Source organism: Heterodontus francisci, chromosome 18 (assembly GCF_036365525.1).
Source record: "Heterodontus francisci isolate sHetFra1 chromosome 18, sHetFra1.hap1, whole genome shotgun sequence".
Taxonomy (NCBI): Eukaryota; Metazoa; Chordata; class Chondrichthyes; order Heterodontiformes; family Heterodontidae; genus Heterodontus; species Heterodontus francisci.
The window spans coordinates 58,745,649-58,765,303 of NC_090388.1; the positions used below are offsets into that span (position 1 = coordinate 58,745,649).

General features: G+C 38.7%; 1 long non-coding RNA gene across 5 annotated transcripts in view; it reads right to left on the minus strand.

Moving 5' to 3' along the window:
• LOC137379659 (uncharacterized) overlaps positions 1-18,781 on the minus strand; it is a 53,745-nt gene extending 34,964 nt beyond the window's left edge. For 3 of the 5 annotated variants that reach the window (XR_010976882.1, XR_010976881.1, XR_010976880.1), the window contains exons 1-3: positions 18,596-18,781; positions 17,908-18,113; positions 5,565-5,720 (exon numbers count right to left, since the gene is read on the minus strand). This is a non-coding gene — a long non-coding RNA (uncharacterized lncRNA). The remainder of the gene's footprint in view (positions 1-5,564; positions 5,721-17,907; positions 18,114-18,595) is intronic. The other 2 variants (XR_010976884.1, XR_010976883.1) reach the window with 1 other exon arrangement.
• Positions 18,782-19,655: the final 874 nt, after the last annotated feature.

Here is a 19,655-nt window from a genome sequence, read left to right on the forward strand (position 1 = left end):
ATTAATGTTACAATTCGTGGGTGAGAGTCGGCGAATTAAGGTTCAATTTATGAGTGAGAACGAGGGCATTAATTTTACACATTCTGGGTGGGAATGGAGGAATTAATGGTACATTTTCTGGGCTAAAATGGGTGAATAATGTTACATTTTCTGGTTGGGAAAGTGAGAATTAATCCTACATTTTCTCAGTGACAATTGGGGAATTAATGTTGCATTTATGGATGAGAATGTTACATTTTCTGGTCGACAGTGAGGGGAATTAATTTTACATTTTCTGGTTTAGAATGTGGGGAATTAATGTTACATTTTCTGGGTGAAATGTGGGGATTAATGTTACATTTTCTGGTTTAGAATGTGGGGAATTAATGTTACATTTTCTGGGTGAGAATGTGGGGATTAATGTTACATTTTCTGGTTGACATTGAGGGGAATTAATGTTACATTTTTTGAGTGTGAATTGGAAAATTAATGTTACATTTTCTGGGTGTGAATGGGAAAATTAATGTTACATTTTCTGGGTGTGAATGGGAAAATTAATGTTACACTTTCTAGTTGACAATGAGGGAATTAATGTTACATTTATTAATTATGAATAGGTGTAGTAATTTTCCATATTCTGGATGAGAATACGGGAATTAATGTTACATTTTCTGGGTGAGAATGGTAGAATTCTGTTACACTTATGAGTGAGAATGGGTGCATTAATGTTACATTTTCTGTGTGGGAATTGGAGAATTGATGTTACATTTATGGATGAGAATGGGAGAAGTAAAATTACATTTTCTGGTTGAGAAGGGGAGAATTAATGTTATATATTCTAGTTGAGAATGTGGTAACTAAAGTTACATTTTCTCAGTGAGAATGGGAGAATTTATGTTACATTTATGGGTGAGGGGGGGAATTAATATTACAGTTTCTGGGTGAGAATGAGGAACTAAGGTTAATTTTTTTTAGTTGAGAATATGGGAATTAATATTTGATTTTCTGGGTGTGAATGCGAGAATTAATGTTACCTTTATGGGTGAGATTGGGGGAATTAATGTTACATTTTCTGGGTGAGAATAGGAGAATTTATGTTACATTTTGTGGATGAGAATGGGAGAATTAGTGTTACATTTATGGGTAAGAATGGAGGAATTAATGTGACATTTTCTGGGTGAGAATAGGAGAATTTATGTTACACTTTTTGGATATGAATGGGAGTATTAATGTTATACTTTTTGGGTGAGAATTTATGTTACATTTTCTGGATGAGAATGGGAGAATTAGTGTTACATTTATGGGTAAGAATGGAGGAATTAATGTGACATTTTCTGGGTGAGAATAGGAGAATTTATGTTACACTTTTTGGATATGAATGGGAGTATTAATGTTATACTTTTTGGGTGAGAATGTCAGAATTTATGTTAAGTTTATGAATGAGAATGGGAGAATTAATGTTACATTTATGGATGAGAATGTGGAAATTAATGTTACATTTATGGATGAGAATGGGAGAATTAATGTTACAATTTCTGGGTAGGAATAGGGGAATTAAAGTTACTTTTTCTGGGTGAGAATGGGACAATTAATATTACATTTTCTGTGTGGAAATGGGAGAATTAATGTTACATTGATGGGTGAGAATGGGGGAATTAATGTTACATTTTCTGGGTGTGAACGGGAGAATTAATGATACATTTATGGGGGAAATGTGGGAATTAGATCTTCCATTTTTGGTTGCTGAATAAGGGAAGTAATGTTCCATTTTCTGAGTGAAAATGCAGGAATTAATGTTATATTTTCTGGTTGAGAATGTGGGAATTAATGTTACATTTTCTGGTTGAGAATGTGGGAATTAATGTTACATTTTCTACTTGCGAAAATGAGAATTATTGTTATATTTATGGGTGAGAATGGGGGAATTAATAGAACACTTTCAGCTCTGATTGGAGAATTTGGAATTGATATGTTTTCTTGGTGAGAAAGGGAAAATTAATGTTACTTTTTGTGGCTGAGTATGAGAAAACATGTCATGTTAAAGAAAAAATGGTAAAGATATCTGAATTCTTAATGACTGAGCCTTTATTGATTCTGATTAAATATTTTCATTTAAGGAACTTTACAAAATCACAGAAATGGTTCAAACTTTTCAGTCGTTTTTCAAAACAATGTCCCAATCCCAGGTAAGATTTAATTTAGCTTTGAATTAGTTGGAGCTGGTTGTGGCATGCCAGACACAGCAGAGAAAAGTCTTTGATAGAAAAGGCTAGGAAGACATGAAAGAAAAAAGATTGTGGACAGACCAGGAGTCTCAATTTAGGGAGTGTAAACTGGTAATGCGCAATGGTAAGTAATTCACTTACCTGATTTGTTTTTTAATGGTATAGTAGAGAGAAAAGGAGAGTAAACATTTTTTCCACACACTATATTGCCTCCATGTGGAGAGGGAAGAAGCCCACAGGCATAAATCAGGTGAGATTTATTTTTTTTTTAATGATTTTGAGAAATTGGCAAGACTATCAATTTTGTGCATAAATGAGTAAAGACTAAATAAAAATAATTTTTAAACCTTTGCAAAGATGGTGATAACTGAACATGGAACATTTTCAGAATTGCATAAATTCACAATGGGTTCTCTTTTGTTGAGAAACATCTAACTAAACATAGACTCATCCTGTACTCCTCATAATATATTTTTTAAAATTAGAATGCATTAGATCACGGCATATTTCACATTAAATCATAATCAATAAAGACTTAGTGACTAGGGATTCAGATTTTTCATTACCAATTTTTGTGTAACATTAATTCCTTACCATTCTCACCCAGAAAATATAACATTAACTTCCTCAATCAAACCAAGAAAACATATCAAATCCCAAATTTAATGACTTCTCTAACAAAGACAGAATGCCTGGTTTGACAGTTTAAAGTCTGTCAACAATAGATCATACAACATTAAAGTCTTTCAGGTGGAAATTTGTTTTGCCTGGTTTCACAGCAGAAATAGGTAGCATGCTAAGATTGCACGCCAGAAGCTGGAGACCTGAGGCTCATCTGAAATTGTGCCTTGAGCCTCTTCAGCATATTGCCAGTGAGCTGCGGATGTCAATCAGGTGTCCAGTGGCAGCTTGCCCATTCCACCAAGACAAAGTTAGGTCAGTTGCCTGGGGTCGGGGTGGAGGGTAATCAGGAGGGAAGCAGGCAGTCAGGAGAGGACTGAGCAAGGGCTGGCACTGTTCTTTGGGACTGCTGTGGAGGCAGGAGGAGCAGGAGTGTTCCTTCTGGCTCCATGTTGAGGTGTGTCTTTTCTAAATTACCTTTTTGATGGCAGCCTCCAGTGGTCCCTTTAAGAATGGCTGGTTAGGCCCCATGTTGGTATGTTCATCCTGAACACACTAGGCCTGGCACAGGCTGTGTTCAAGGCATCCTAATTTTGTGAAGCGTGTCTAAAATAGTGTAATGCCCCCTATTTGTAATAATGCAAAGGGACTACTGATTGTTTCATGGGTTGGTCCTGAATGCCTGGACTGGAGCATTTACCAATATGGCAGGTGGAGCACTTCTGGCACAGAATATGCACGCACGGCTGTCCACCATGTTGGATGATTAGATGCCCATTTTACACCTGTAAAATAGGCATGGTGCCAATGTTATAATTCTTCCTGTATTATAGTTATTATAAACACATGATCTAACAGCAATACCAAAGACAGTCTCTGAATATTCTGGTGACGATACAGTACCAATGCAGAATGTTTTGCTATGTGCCGGAATAACCTCTGGCATGGTAAGACCCTAACAATATACATGCTTTCCTGTGTATTTCTGCCCTAATAAAATTACTACAGAATCAGGATACAGTCAGGGCCTGACTACCATGGTGTCATAAAATGCATCATTCTGCTAAAGTCAATGATATGTACATGTTCAGAAGGCAACAATGGGTTTTCATGTGCAACCAAATGTACTTGAGCAGAGAGATATAATAACGCACATCTATTGCACAACATTCTTAGATTGTTGTGCCTAATATAACTGCATTCCACAACTGAATGTCTTTCCTAGTGGTTGTTGCATAACTGAAGCTAATGCAAAGTTAATTTAAAACTTTGTTTTCAACAATTTTCATTGTCAATACTTCCAGCTTTCCTCTTGTTATCTCCTGAAGATATTCATTACTAGCTGGACTCCAGTTTCATGGCTGCTAAGTGCCATCTGGCATCTTATACAATTGGTCAATATTTATACATGACTCTTGACAGTGACTTTTAACAGACTATTCAACCAGAAAGGCATCACAGCTGAACCAAATCCTGTCCTCATCTGACCACACACATGTACAGCTGGGATCACTATCAAGAGTAAATGCTATTGCCAAAATTTTCCATTTTTAGTCCAAGGTCACTGAGGCCAATTATAGCTCGACACTGCCTGGGATCAGTGCAGCCCAAAGCTGAAACTTTCTTGATCTCTATTGCTCAGACACATGCTGAGCCATAGCATGTTTAAAACATTTTGAAGTTTAAATGAACTTTTTAAACTTTATTTTAATATTGGCAGAGAGCCACCTGTTCTATTGGTTCACACCCAAAATTCAAATTTGACCATCTCTCACTCCCAAAATTCAAATTTGACAATCTCTCAGGGTAGTGAAAATCTGGAACTTCTTCCCTCAAAGGCTGTGGGTGCTGGGCCAATCAAAATTTTCCAGATTAAGATTGATATGATTTTTGTTAGACAAGGATATCAAGACATATGGAACACAACTTGATAGACAGAGTTAAGATACTATCAGCCATAATCTAATAGAATGGAAGAACTGGCTCAAGGGGCTGAATGGCCTATTCCTGCTCCTGTGTTCCTATCTAGATATCAGCAGATGGGCTCGGCACATGTGTGCAAGCATTCACACATTTAGCTGTTTCTCCAGTTAATGAGTATGGTAGATGTTTGCAGTAACTTGGGTCTTTTATTTTGCATTGTAGTCTACTAGTACCAATATGACATGTAGAATAACAAAGCCCTTAGAGTTCAAATTTCTTTCCTCTTGTACCGCTATAGTCATTCTTCCAACAACTGGTACAAATAGTTTAATTCCAAATGTAATCTTTTCTAGCTGTGTTGAGAGGATGAAGAAGTTTTTGAATTTGAAGTGCCATTTTTATAACCACACCAGTGTCTGTGTTATGATTTAACTTTGCATAATGCCGCATAAGCAATTGCAATGATGACCCCACAATATACATATGCCAGTGCATTGTCCAAGTTGTAGAACCAGAATAATAATGTTTCTTTTTCCTGTGATTCACCATTTTTGTAAGCCATTAATACAGTCTGATCCATTTTATAAAATGAAAAATAGCTGCATTTCTGTTCTAAATTACTTCACTTGTGGAATCGTTTGAACTTTTATATCTAAGCAATTAATTTTTTTATGTCAGAGTGAAGTATCATTAATAAAGAAATTTTGAACACAAAGAACAAAGAAGAAACAGGTAGGTGACAGACCTCCAGCTGCTGCTGTTGAAAACTATCTTGCTGGAGCACAGAAAAAATCCTCTAAATTGTGCTGAACTTACTTGGCCCAAGGTGTCAGAAAATAGATGGATTCAACACAGATTTCTTTCTTCTTTCTTTTGGGCCTCCTTATCTCGAGAGACAATGGATACGCGCCTTCAGATTTAGTGAATCTTATTTTCCAAAGTAGTTTTCTTTGCCCACAACAACAGACCTATCTGCAACAAAGATTTTTTTCGGGTGCAATCTTTTAGTAATTTTATAATTTTTAATATAATTGCAGCATAAATTTCTTTTATAGATTGTTAATTTGATTTACCAAACAGCCAACCTCACCAGCTCCTTTGTCTTATGGGAAGGTATACTACGTGTCTTAAACCAGTGTAATTGGGTTTCCACATTGCATTAACAAAAGATGAGCAGTGCCACTGCAGATTAACACTCAGTGTCAATTCAGTGTCTTTCTGAGGGTGAAAGACTACTTCAAAGAGCTGGCAAAAGGCACAATGAGCTGAATTCCCTCATTCCATGCTTCTAAGTGGTTCCACACTGCTCCAGCTTTGTACATGTTGCAGTGTTGGAACCAGTATGAAATTGAGGTCTCAAAAATTAATGTGAAGTATGGTTCGTTGGAATGCCTGAACTTAAGGCCCAGGAATTACACAGTGACACATTAATCCACGAAGCTGATTTGAAATTCCACTCTTCGTTATTTTAGTGGACACGTTAACTTTTTTTAAAAAAAGAAATGTGTTAGTACCTCTGCTAATATCGCGGAGAAAGGAATTTAAGACTTATTCGTTAAGCTTCTCACAATATGACGTAAGAGTCGAAGTTTCCAATAATAATAGAATTGTCATATATCAATAGGACAGTTTCACTAGCAGTTGGAAGCCATTGAGAGCTCGGCGAGGGGTGTGTTCAAGTACACACTGATCCCTACTCTCCCAGATTGAACAGTGAGCATGTGAAAGGCAGCAACGTTATGGCAGCTTCAAAAGCAGTTGTATAATGACACAAGGTGTAACTGCACTATTAATATAACCTATTCTGTTTTGTTCGATGTTAATATCAAACTAATGTTGCTCTCTTGCTCTGTTGGTGATGTCAGTTCACATGACCGAGTGGAACAGCTCCCGCAGATAAAAGCAGTAACAGGGGCAGATTGGGGGATGTTTAACATTAATTGTTAAGATTCAAGAACTGAACTAAAAGCTGACAGAATTTCAAAAACTGCATGAAACATTTACTTGTAATAGTTTAGAACAAGGTTTTCTAAGAATAAACTCGAAAATAAAGCTGAGGCTGTGAGCAGGTCAATATAAACCTTTGCCTTTAATATCCAATCCGTTTTCTATACTATTTGAAATCGACAGTCTTCTCTATTTTTAGTAAATCGCCACCTTGTCAGCCTTTGTGCCGCAACTGTAGCTCCAGGTGAAAAGCGAGCCGGGCACTGGTGATAGCACCTGCTGAGAGTGAGCCTGTCAGCGGTCACATCTCAACTTGTGTAGAGGTTTGTGCACCTTGCAGGCACTCCCAGTCTGCCCATACCATCATTTACTGCAAGGAAATCAATTACTGAAGAAAACGGCGAGCATCTCATCATTTGTGGATCGCTCCTCACCGCCCAAACTATTTAATAAAAATCTCCAGATCCACCAATTTAAAACACAGGAAAATGGAACAAGTAGTAATTCTGCATTCAGTTCCCCATTTTACCTAAGCATGTTCAATGATATATCTCCTCCCCGTTAATTGTGAACGCTTCAATGAATCGTTTTAATTCATGTGAAGTTCTCGATACCCATTATTTATTTATTGACTGCTGTACGTATTTATTGTTCACTAGTCGAGTATAAATCATAGGACTTCCAGAGAGGGTACAATGTGTATCCCTCAGTCAGCAAGAGCCGCTATAGCACCGCTTCTTCTATACAATTCCTCAGGGACAGGGAACGCCGATTTTTGTACATGGTGACATGTAAAAACATCGCGGTGCTGGAGGAAATATGGATACCATCTCGAACACAACACGGGTTTACACCATTTATTATAGGAGCCTACTCAGTGTTGCAGTCTGATTCCCAAAACCTGAGGTCCAGTCAGCACATCGTGTCCGTTCTCCACTCCTTTGTTTAACACCATACAACAATGCAACTTTAGAAAAGTGTGCCATTTTAAAGGGACATTCAAATGGAAAATGCAAAATGATTTCGCTTGAATAGATGTGGTTGATTTATTAAATAAAACCAACTAGATTAATGTGGAGACGGGGCAGAGAAACTCGGAGAATGACAGCATTTTTCGAAGTTCTAGTCTATGTTGGAAATTCAAGGACATATTTCCTCTATGTGGATAGCAAAGGCTCATTAAGTATCGCTACACAACTCCGCAGTAAACCCCTGCTCCTGTCTTTTCAAGTTGATAGAACGTGTTGAGAGACGATCCTTTAAATATTGAAGTCAGGCTATTTTAGTTGCTTCTTTGATATTCGTGCAGGATCAGTAGCAACCCGGACAGCCGGATTTGGCTTGAACTCTACAGCTGGGACTGAGATACTGACTCTGAGATTTGCTGCTCCTCTCTCCTCCCGGTTAAAAGTTTCATTTTCGCCCAACATCGGACACTGATTCGACCCCCGCAGACCAAAGCCCGCTTCAGACATTCGGCACAACATTCTTACATTGTTTAATATAAAATACACATTCTTGGATTGTTAATTGAAATTGTTTCTATGCTGCAACTTTCTGCTGCTGAGTGCATGGGAAGACATACACCACCACCAGAAGCAAGAGCAAGTTGCAGAATGGAAACAATTTCAATTAACAAAATGAAACTCTGTTGCTCTCTGTCTCCTGGCGGCAGAAAGAGACTTACTTGACTACCCAATTTTTGGTCTATCGGGTATCTACGATATGAGAGTGGTAGCCATCCAGGTTTCTCTGGACAACACAAAAGCAAAATACTGCGGACGCCGGAAATCTGAAATAAAAACAGAATATGCTGGAAACACTCACTGATTCTGTTTCTGGCGAAGGTGTGACCGGTACAAGTCGGACGGGTTGCACCTGAATTGGAACGGGACCAACATCCTTCAGGGAGGTTTGCTAGTGTTGTTGCTGGGGGCTTAAACTAATTTGGCGGAGGATGGGATACAGAGTGGAGGTACAATAGGGGGTGATGCACCGTCAAATGTAAAAGAGAAACTAAGTCAGTCTGGAAGACAGAGCAAATATAGACCTGTTAAGGCACAAGCAAATAATGCAAGGCTGGATTGCATCTATTTTAACGCAAGGAGTCTTATAAGTAAGGCAGATGAATTGAGGGTGTTGATTAACACATGGGAATATATTAATGTTATCACAGAGACATGGTTGAGGGAAGGGCAGGACCGGCAGCTCAATACTCCAGGGTATAGAATCTTCAGGCATGGTGGGGCGGGAGGGGGGGAAGTGTAAAAGAGGAGGTGGCATTGCATTATTGATCAAGGAGTCAATTACTGCAGTAAGGAGGGATATCTTAGAAGGTTCCTCAAATTAGGCCATATGGGTAGAATTTAAAAACAAAAAGGGGGCAATCACTTGGCTGGGCATGTACTACAGGCCTCCAAACAGTCAGGGAGAGATAGGAGCAGATATGTAGGCAAATCTCAGAGAGCTGTAAAAATAATGGGGTAATAATAGCAGGGGATTTCAACTTCCCTAATATTAACCGGGAATGTTTTAGTGCAAAAGGCTTAAAGAGGGCGGAACTCTTTAAGTGCATCCAGGAGAGCTTTTTGAGCCAGCACGTAGAAAGTCCTACAAGAGAAGGGGCGGTACTGGACCTACTCTTAGGGAATGAAGCTGGACAAGTGGTAGAAGTGTCAGTGGGGGAGCATTTCGGGGATAGTGACCATAACTCTGTAAGATTTAAGGTAGTTATGGAAAGGGACAATGAGGGACTGAGAATAAAAGTACTGAATTGGGGGAAGGCTGATTTCAATATGATAAAACATGATCTAGCCAAAGTGGACTGGGAACAGCTACTTGTATTAAAGTCTATATCAGACCAGTGGGAGTCATTCAAAAAGGAAATAGTAAAAGTTCAGGGTCAACTTGTTCCTGTAAAGGTGAAGGGTAGGACCAACATGTCAAGGGAACCCTGGATGTCAAGGGATATAGAGGATTGGATAAGGAAAAAAATAAAGGAGGCTCATGGCAGATTCAGATGGCTGAAAACAGCGGAGGCCCTAGAGGAGTATAGAACGTGTAGAGGCGTGCTTAATAAAGTAATTAGGAGAGTGAAGAGGGGGCATGAAAAAACACTGGCAAGATAAAGGAAAATCCCAAGGTGTTATATAAGTATATTAAGGGCAAGAGGATAACCAGGGAAAGAGTAGGGCCCATTAGGGACCAAAGTTGCAATATGTGTGTAGAGCCAGAGGACGTAGGTGAGGTTTTAAATGATTACTTTTCATCTATGTTCACTATGGAGAAGGACGATGTAGGTGTAGAGATCAGGGAGGGGGATTTGTGATATACTTGAACAAATTAGCATTGAAAGGGAGGAGGTATTCATGGTTTCAGCGGGCTTAAAGGTGGATAAATCCCCAGGCCCAGATGAGATGTATCCCAGGTTGCTATGTGAAGCAAGGAAGGAGATTGTAGGGGCTCTGACACAAATTTTCAAGTCCTCTCTGGCCACAGGAGAGGTGCCAGAGAACTGGAGGACAGCAAATGTGGTACCATTATTCAAGAAGTGTAGTAGGGATAAATCAGGTAATTACAGGCCAGTGAGTCTAACATCAGCAGTAGGGAAACTATTGGAAAAAATTCTAAGGGACAGGATTAATCTCCACTTGGAGAGGCAGGGATTAATCAAGGATAGTCAGCATGGCTTTGTCAGGGAGAGATCATGTCTGACAAATTTGATTGAATTTTTCGAGGTGACTAGGTGTGTAGATGAGGGTAAAGCAGTTGATGTAGTCTACATGGATTTCAGTAAGGCCCTGCATGGGAGATTGGTTAAGAAGATAACAGCCCATGAGATCCAGGGTAATTTGGCAAATTGGATCCAAAATTGGCTTCGTGGCAGGAGACAGAGGGTGATGGTCGCAGGTTGTTTTTGCAATTGGAAGCCTGTGAACAGTGGTGTACCGCAGGGATAGGTGCTGGGACATTTGCTGTTTGTAGTGTACATTAATGATTTAGACATGAATGTAGGAGGTATGATCAGTAAGTTTGCAGATGACACGAAAATTGGTGGTGTCATAAATAGTGAGGAGGAAAGCCTTAGATTACAGGATGATATAGATGGGCTGGTAAGATGGGCAGAGCAGTGGCAAATGAAATTTAATCCTGAGAAGTGTGAGGTGATGCATTTTGGGAGGACTAACAAGACAAGGGAATATACATTGGATGGTAGGACCCTAGGAAGTACAGAGGGTCAGAGAGACCTTGGTACACTTGTCCATAGATCACTCAAGGCAGCAGCACAGGTAGATAAGGTGGTTAGGAAGGGATACTTGCCTTTATGAGCCGAGGCGTAAAATATAACAGCAGGGAGGTTATGGTGGAGCTGTATAAAACGCTAGTTAGGCCACAGCTGGAGTACTGTGTACAGTTCTGGTCGCTGCACAATAGGAAGGATGTGATTGCACTGGAGAGGGTGCAGAGGAGATTTACCAGGATGTTGCCTGGGCTGGAGCATTTCAGCTATGAAGAGAGACTGGATAGGCTAGGGTTGTTTTCCTTATAGCAGAGAAGGCTGAGGGGGGACCTTTTTGAGGTATACAAAATTATGAGGGGCATTAATAGGTTAGATAGGAAGAAACATTTTCCCTTAGCGGAGGTGTCAATAACCATGGGGCATAGATTTAAGGTAAAGGGCAGGAGGTTTAGAGGGAATTTGAGGAAAAATTTTGTCACCCAGAGGGTGGTTGGAATCTGGAACACACTGCCTGAAGGGGTGGTACAGGCAGGAACCCTCACAACATTTAAGGGGTATTTAGATGAGCACTTGAAATGCCATAGCATAAAAGGCCATGGGTCGTGCTGGAAAATGGGATTAGAATAGATAGGTGCTTCATGGCCGGCACAGACACGATAGGTCTGTTTCTGTGCTGTATAACTCTATGACTCTGATCTGGCAGCCTCAGGATTCTGATGAAAGGTCACAGACCTGAAACAGTTAACTCTGTTTCTCCACAGATGCTGCCAGACCTGCTGAGTGTTGCCAGCATTTTCTGTTTTTATTTTAGGTTTTTCACTGGAGATGGTCAGCAAATTGGTTTATATTTTATGCACAAATTAATGCTTCTTTTAAATATTAGGAATATTACTGAACAGAAATGTAAATAATGCGACAAACTAGCAGTGGCCCTACAATCTAACCCATAGAGGTGAATGGAATAATTTTAAGTAAGATACAGAATAAAATGAAATATGGTTATTTAAGTTTAACTGAAATGACAGAAAATGAAATGAAGGGGTTCCCCTGAATCCTGCAACAGATTGAATTTTTGGATGGTGCCGATGATGCTGCTTGTGCTGTCCAAACGTTTAAACTTTACCAGCTGGGAGAGGAGCCCTGAACATGCGTGTCCAAATCTAGGACTAGTTGCGGCAGTATAAATGCAGCATTATAACACAGAATAGCTCCACAATCCCGCTATTTGGCAGAATCAAATACTGCAAGACTGGAATTCTCCATTACCAACTGAGTATTACTTGAAAAATCTGTCTTAGAAGAAAAGATCCCATTTTTACAGACAGAAAGAATGAACTTTATTGAAAGTACTTCATTGATTCAACTTGCTCCAAGATGGACTAGTGTGCATAGAACTGCCAGCATAGTCAACTATTTACAATCTATATTAATGACTTGGATGCAGGGATAGATGGTACAATAGCCAAATTTGCAGATGACACTAAAATAGGTGGGATAGTAAGTTGCAATAAAGAAATAAGAAATTTACAAATGGATATGGATAGGTGAGGTGAATAGACCAAAATTTGGCAGATGGAGTTTAACGTGAATAAGTGTGAGGTTATCTATTTTGGTCGGAAGAATAGAAAGGCAAATTATTATCTAAATGGAGAGAAACTTCAGAGTGCTTCGGTGCAGAGGGATCTGGGTGTCCTTGTGCATGAATCACAGAAAACTAGTACGCAGGTAATAAGGAAGGCAAATGGAATTTTGGCATTTATTGCTAAAGGAATAGAGTATAAATGTAGGGAAGTGTTGCTGCAACTGTACAAGGCATTAGTGAGACCGCACCTGGAGTATTGCGTACAGTTTTGGTCCCCTTACTTGAGGAGGGATGTAGTTGCATTGGAGGCAGTTCAGAGGAGGTTCACTAGATTGATTCCAGAGATGAGGGGTTTGTCTTATAAAGAGAGATTGAGCAGTTTAGGCCTTTACTCTCTAGAGTTTAGAAGAATGAGAGGGGATCTAATTGAGATATATAAGATGATTAAGGGGATTGACAAAGTAGATGTAGAGAGGATGTTTCCTCTTGTGGGGCAATCTAGAACGAGAGGTCATAGTTTCAGGATAAGGGGTAGCAGATTTAAAACAGAGATGAAGAGAAATTACTTCTCTCAAAGGGTCGTGAGTCTGTGGAATTCACTACCCCAGAGTGCGGTGGATGTCAGGTCATTGAGTAAATTTAAGGAGGAGATAGACAGATTTCTAATCAGTAATGGGTTGATGGGTTATGGAGAACAGGCAGGAAAGTGGAGTTGAGACCGAGATGAGATCAGCCATGATCGTATTGAACGGTGGAGCAGGCTCGAGGGGCTGAATTGCTTATTCCTGCTCTTAGTTCTTATGTTATGTGCGTACTTTCACTGTAGACCGTGCAGATAGATTTTGCTGCAGAGTTGAATGTATGTTTACATTTGCCTGTGTGCTGATGTGAAGATGTAACTATGCAGTAAGCATCTGTGATCTGCCTTCATATATTAAATTTGACTCATGAGTATATATTTTCTTGTATAGTTGAATGTCTACAGATTTGTCTGTACATCTAAGTGTGTGTAGAAATATGCACGGTTGAATATTTAGGTAGATTTATGTATGCATGAATAGATTTGCCTGTAGTCCTGTATGTGCATACAATTGCCTGTACAATATATGTGCATGAGATCTATGTAGAGTTGAGTGTGTATGCATTTGCCTGTACTGTCAAGATTGTGCATGTACAGTTCAGTGTGAATATTTCCTGTAGTTATGTCTCTGTGATTTTCCTGCACAGTTGAATATGTACATTTACCTGTACAATTCAGTGTCTGAACATTTGCCTATACAGTTCGTTGTGAGAGATTTGGCTGTAGAGTTCAGCCCATGTGTAGATTTGTCTGCATTGTCATGTATGTGCATAGAATTGTCTGAACAGTCTTATGTATTTATGTAGATTTGTCAGTAGGTCACCTGTACAGATTTGTTTTTAAATGAGTATGTAGTTTTTCTCGTAATGGTGAGTGTAGGTATTCTCTGTCATATAAGTCCTTATGTGTGTATGCATCCATTACTCACAATCAAAGAAAGAAAGAACTAGTACTACATAATGCCTTTAATGAGCCCACGATGTTTAAAAGTGCTTCTCAGTCAAGGATGTACTTTTGAAATGAAGTCATTGTTTTAATGTAGAGAAATGCAGCAACCAATTTGCACAGAGCAATATCCCACACAGAGGAATGAATAAAGTGACCAGTTAATCCGCTTTAGTGACATTGGCTTCGGATTGCGTTATCTTGATCTTCTTCAAATAGTGCCATGGGATCTTTTATGCCCATCTGAAATGACGGACAGGCCCTGGTTTAACATCTCATGAGAGAGACAACACCAACAACAGTGCAGCACTCTTTCAGTATTACATTAGTGTCAGCTTAGATATTATGCTCAATTCTCTGGATTTGGACCGGAACCCACAACCATCTGACTCAGATGCAAGACTGCTACAATTAGCTAATGTGAACACCTCACACTTGCACTTGGAATTCTCTAACCTGTCTCTATATTGCTGATTTAATACACTGGCAAATGTACATATGTGCATGTATTCTATAATGTTGTATGTCCATTTGTTTGCATACTGCAAGGATCTGTCTTTACCATAAGTCTGTTATTATCTAAGCTCTGTTCAGTGTGCTTATTTGCATATATATCAACAATGTGAATGAATGTTAGATTGTCAAAACTCAATATCCATTTGTCTCTGTACTGTTTCTCTACAGTGTAATCATTGTTTCCATTTTCTTGTACAATGTGTATGTGAAATTCTATGTAGTGTGTATTTGCTGAACATTGTATCTGGGATTCTATTTTTTGAATACTGTGTATATGCTACAATATAGTATAGATTTTACTGTACTGTATGTATAAGCTACTTTTACAGGATGGATTTAATTGAGCAGTACATATGTAGTATTCTGTGTTGTATATATGCACTGTACCATGCATATGTGTCTTTGTACTGTGTGGATTTCTCTGTACTGTGGGCACATGTTTCCAGATCAGAAGAGTCCAGCTTTCATTCCCTTTTTAAAACTGTACTGCATCTGTGGTAAAGTATGTGGGGAGAATGATGGACACATGCTAGCAACAACAATACATAATATATTAAAATATCTTACATTTGCGCACACCTTCTGTCAACTTTTTAAAAAATAAATTCCCATGTTCACATTTATTATAGAAGCTATCTTTGTAATTCTGTCACACCATAATTACACCCTTTACTAGTGGAGGCACAGCAGCACCATCACAGGCAGGAAGTGTAATTACAGCATAGGTTTTTGCAGTGCAGGCTGAGAAACAAAACTGAGATATTACTGCACATCAAGTATAATTACATTGCGATAAAAGCAAAACACTGCAGATGCTGGAAATCTGAAATAAAAACAGAAAGTGCTGGAAATACTCAAGGGATCAGGCAGCATCTGTGGAGAGAGAAGCAGAGTTAACGTTTCAGGTCTGTGAACTGTCAACAGAACTTTCTGATGAAAGGTCACAGACCTGAAACGTTAACTCTGCTTCTCTCTCCACAGATGCTGCCTGACCTGCTGAGTATTTCCAGCACTTTCTGTTTTTATTTTATAATTACATTGTGACCAGTTGACATAGGCAATTTTGGTTATAAATATGGACATAGAAATTTATAGTGGAAGAAGTTCACAGATGTGCATACAGATATAACATTTTCAATATATTACCTGCCCCCAGTAATGCCTCTCCTATGCTGTACTCAAGTCCAATACCCTCTGACCTGTTTCTGTTACATCTTCTGTCACCCTGCCTCCTCCTACAACACAAGGTTACATTAATCTCCTAATGTTCATTCATTCTCACTTTGCAGCTCTTTAGTGGCTAAGCTATGCAAATATTGAAATCCTTACATCAGTCATGCATTCTATTGGAAATTACCATGTAAGCATTTCCTTATGGAGTTTTCCGTACTGAAATGTGTACATTTGCCTGTTATACTTCCCTGTGATGCCAGTAGGTGGCATTCTAATAGGTATTTTAATATTAATTTTATGTCCTAGTACCCTGTTAAACTACCATACGGTGCTGTATTATTGTTTACACAAAAATCACTCAAAATGCATTCCGAAAAGCTTTTTCCCACCATTTGTCTCAGTAACTGGAATTTCTAATGTCTAAGATAAGACTTTAAATACATATTTCACAGTAATACACTTAAATGGATCAATTGAATTATCTTGTGTCTTTTAATGCATTCCTTAAACTTTTTACTTGAAGGCCTAAGCCTCTCCCAAAGAGGTTGGCTTGGACTCGATATTTTTGATCAGAGTTGAGATTCTGTTAGCTGAATGCATATTCTGCAGTCTGAGCATGTGCAGCGTACCCAATTTCCCAGATACATCAGCATTGTTTAGTCAGAGGAACTGTTAGAATATTTTTATTTAGCTTCTAGCAGTTTGTATTCAAATAATTTAAAGGCAATCCAGAGGCCAAACTTTTATTCGGGTAAAGTTTGTTTTGAATGGTTGTGGTTTGGAGTGAAAGTGATGGTGAAATGGAGTGATTGATTGATGTTTGTGTGGAGTAGAATGGTAGCAAGTGTTTGGGCTGAAGTTTCTTGTTAATGACAAAGAGAGAAACGTAATGTTTGTTGAGGTGGTTTGCATGGCCTAGCCACTAAAGGGCTGCAAAGTGAGAATAAACGAACATTGGGAGACTAATATAAGCTTATGTAGGAGGGGGAGGCAAAGTGACCGAAGATGTGACGGAAACAGGTCAGAGGGCATAGGACTTGAGTACAGCATAGGAGAAGCATTACCGAGGCAGGTGTAGGCAGGGAGTTTTCATAGGAAGTAGAATGGTGTGGTGAATTGATAATTTAATGACATTTTTTGATAGATTGCAAAATTATGGAGAATGAAATGAAAAACGAAAAAAGTATGTTACATTTTGAAGGTAGAAAAGTTAGTAGAAACTCTGGTTATGGTTCAGGTGCAAGAGGTACTAAAAGAGTGGGATGAGATGGATACCGAGAAAATGGCAGTCTATTTGAAGGATGTCACGCTGTGTGATGTGTTTTATGTGTCTTTGTGTAGATGTAAAATGTACAGTAATAACACTTCCTCTCCACGATGCACCCCCATTCCGGCACATCTACAACCCCCCGCCGCCTCCTCCTCCTCCCTCTCCGTGCGCACGTTAACCGCCCGAAAACCCGCGCACGCGCTGTGTGACACTGCCACATCCGATTGGCTGGCAGCGCCAGCTGTGCGCACGAGACGGTCCACCCATTTCCGCTTCCCAGGTGAGCGAGACAGGCACAAAGAAGTAGCTCGTAAGCTACAAAATGGCGCCGCGTTTACCCAGCCGTCTTCTGGAAGAAAATAAATCAACAGCGCGCCCCCACCCCGAAATCCGAGCCTCCAACAGCAGTTTAAACTAAAGAAACGATAAGCATTTGTCTCGGGTCCTTGGGAGATCCGTCCAAGTTCACTGTTTTCTAAATTTACAACTTTCAGCCTTCCTCCCCTCCCCCACCTACAAAACAAGTCTGCAAAGGCACAAGAAAAAGTCAAGTTCAAGTTTGACGGCAGATTTAAATAAATTAACATAAACCCCTGAACATTTTTTTTATTGTACTTTCCGTGAGAAGAGAGCGTTTTAATCAATTTAAAAAGTAAGATACTGAAAAGGATATGGAGCTTCTGTAAGCAGCTTTAGGAATTTAATTCTGCGGTTAGATTTTTTTAGAAGCTGAATTAAACTTAATTCAATTGTTCGGAAAGTGTATAAATTCTTAAAGCGCCATTTTTGACAGGATAATAAATAATAGGCAATGTCAAGTTTAAAGCTGCCAGATTCTGCACTTGGGAGGGAAATAAATCTTAACATTGAATTAAATCCAACTTAAAACGAATCAGAATAACTTACGGTTGCGTAACATGGACTTCTGAAGGAAACTACTCTTAACATGATCACTTTTCATTTTTCACTTTCTCATGTACGAGTAAAGTAGCTTTCTTTTGTAGCCAGATATTCATGATTTTTAAACACTTTTTTCTGATGGTTTCTTACTCTCCTTCCCGCCGCCATTTTCAAGTTAGGTTTTTTAAGTTCAAGTACATCGCTGGTAGATTCTACAAAAAGGAACACATTGAATGAAACTTTTACATGTTCGTTTTCAATAGTAGAAAATGCGACACTTTTTAGAAGAACGAATCTTTACACAAAAAACATTCGACGACTTTTTTCTTCCGCTATAACTCAAAAGCTATTTAAGTCAATAAATTTATGCCGAAGCAGTTAATAATCATGCCAACCAAAAAATGTATGAAAATGATTCTGAAGTATTATCCTTTTTCATTTTATCACAAACACAAGTGTGTGTGTGTGTGTGTGTGAAGCACCTCACTTTGCAGCAAGGGAAGAAAGAAAAGTTACATGGAAAGGGAAGCCGTAAATCATGATTTAATATTGTTTCTTAATTATTAAACTTAAAATCACATTATATCAGCGACGGAAGCGGAGATGAATCACTGTGCGAAGTGGCGAGAAGCTGGCAGCTGCCGGTCTGCCCCTGTGCTTTTATTTGTGACCCAAGCTAAACATAAATACTTACTGTATCAACTGGTACCACACTAAGGAGTGCGTGGACTTGTTTAAAATTAATTCTCGGTTTCTCTTTGTTGATTTCTGCAAAAGGTAAGGCGATATAATCTTGGCATGGTTTGAGAGGTAGTGCTGATTTTAAAAGCTGATTTGCTCCAATATCATCGCTACAATTTTTCCCCCCAGTAAGATAGATGTACCATAATGGTTCTGTTTTCATCCCCCCCGCCCCCAAATTATACCAAGAGTTTATGTTTGTAATTTTTCGTGTTTATACCAATTCTGAGAACATACGCGGGGATAAATTGGAGTAGTTTTATAGAGGCTTTTTTTTTTACACTTTTGACTAATTAAATTAGGGAGATGAGTATACAGTCACAATTAATAAACGAACATTTCATTTATAAACGAATTTGTTATAACTGCAAGGATATAATAGGTGAATTGTAGTGCACTTATTAATGCACAATATGATGAGATTATACTGACAATCTTTTTGAAAATTAGTAATACTGGTACCGTCTACGATTTCTATTGAGATTTTAAAACTGCCATCATGTATAGCTACTGTGTGTACTTTTTTGGTTTTGAAGAAAATTTGTTGTCTTTTCAAATAACGTTTAATTTTCCTTTTTATGTATAGAAATGGTAATCAATATTGTGATATGTTAATAAATCATTATATTTTGGTAAACCGTATCATTAGGTCCACAAATATCAAATTTTAGAGTGTGCAATGAAATAACTGACCAAAAAATATTCTTCTGTAAAAAAAAACTCTGAACCTTGTTTTTTTTATATAATTTTTTTTTTAACTGCTCTGCTCCTTCTCACTATCTTTATTCTTCCCCACTACCCCTCACTTCAAATGAGTATACAGTTAAGGTCATGGAATTCTCCCTGTCTACAATAACTGTTGCTTATGTAGATTGACAAGGGCTGCCTTTAATAGGTGGGATAGATTTGGTGTTTTATTTTAAAACCCTGGTTCTTCAGATGGATCATTCATCTATTGAGAGTTCCAGTTGACCAAGATCTGCTGAAATGAGCTTGTTGAAATGGTGTTACTC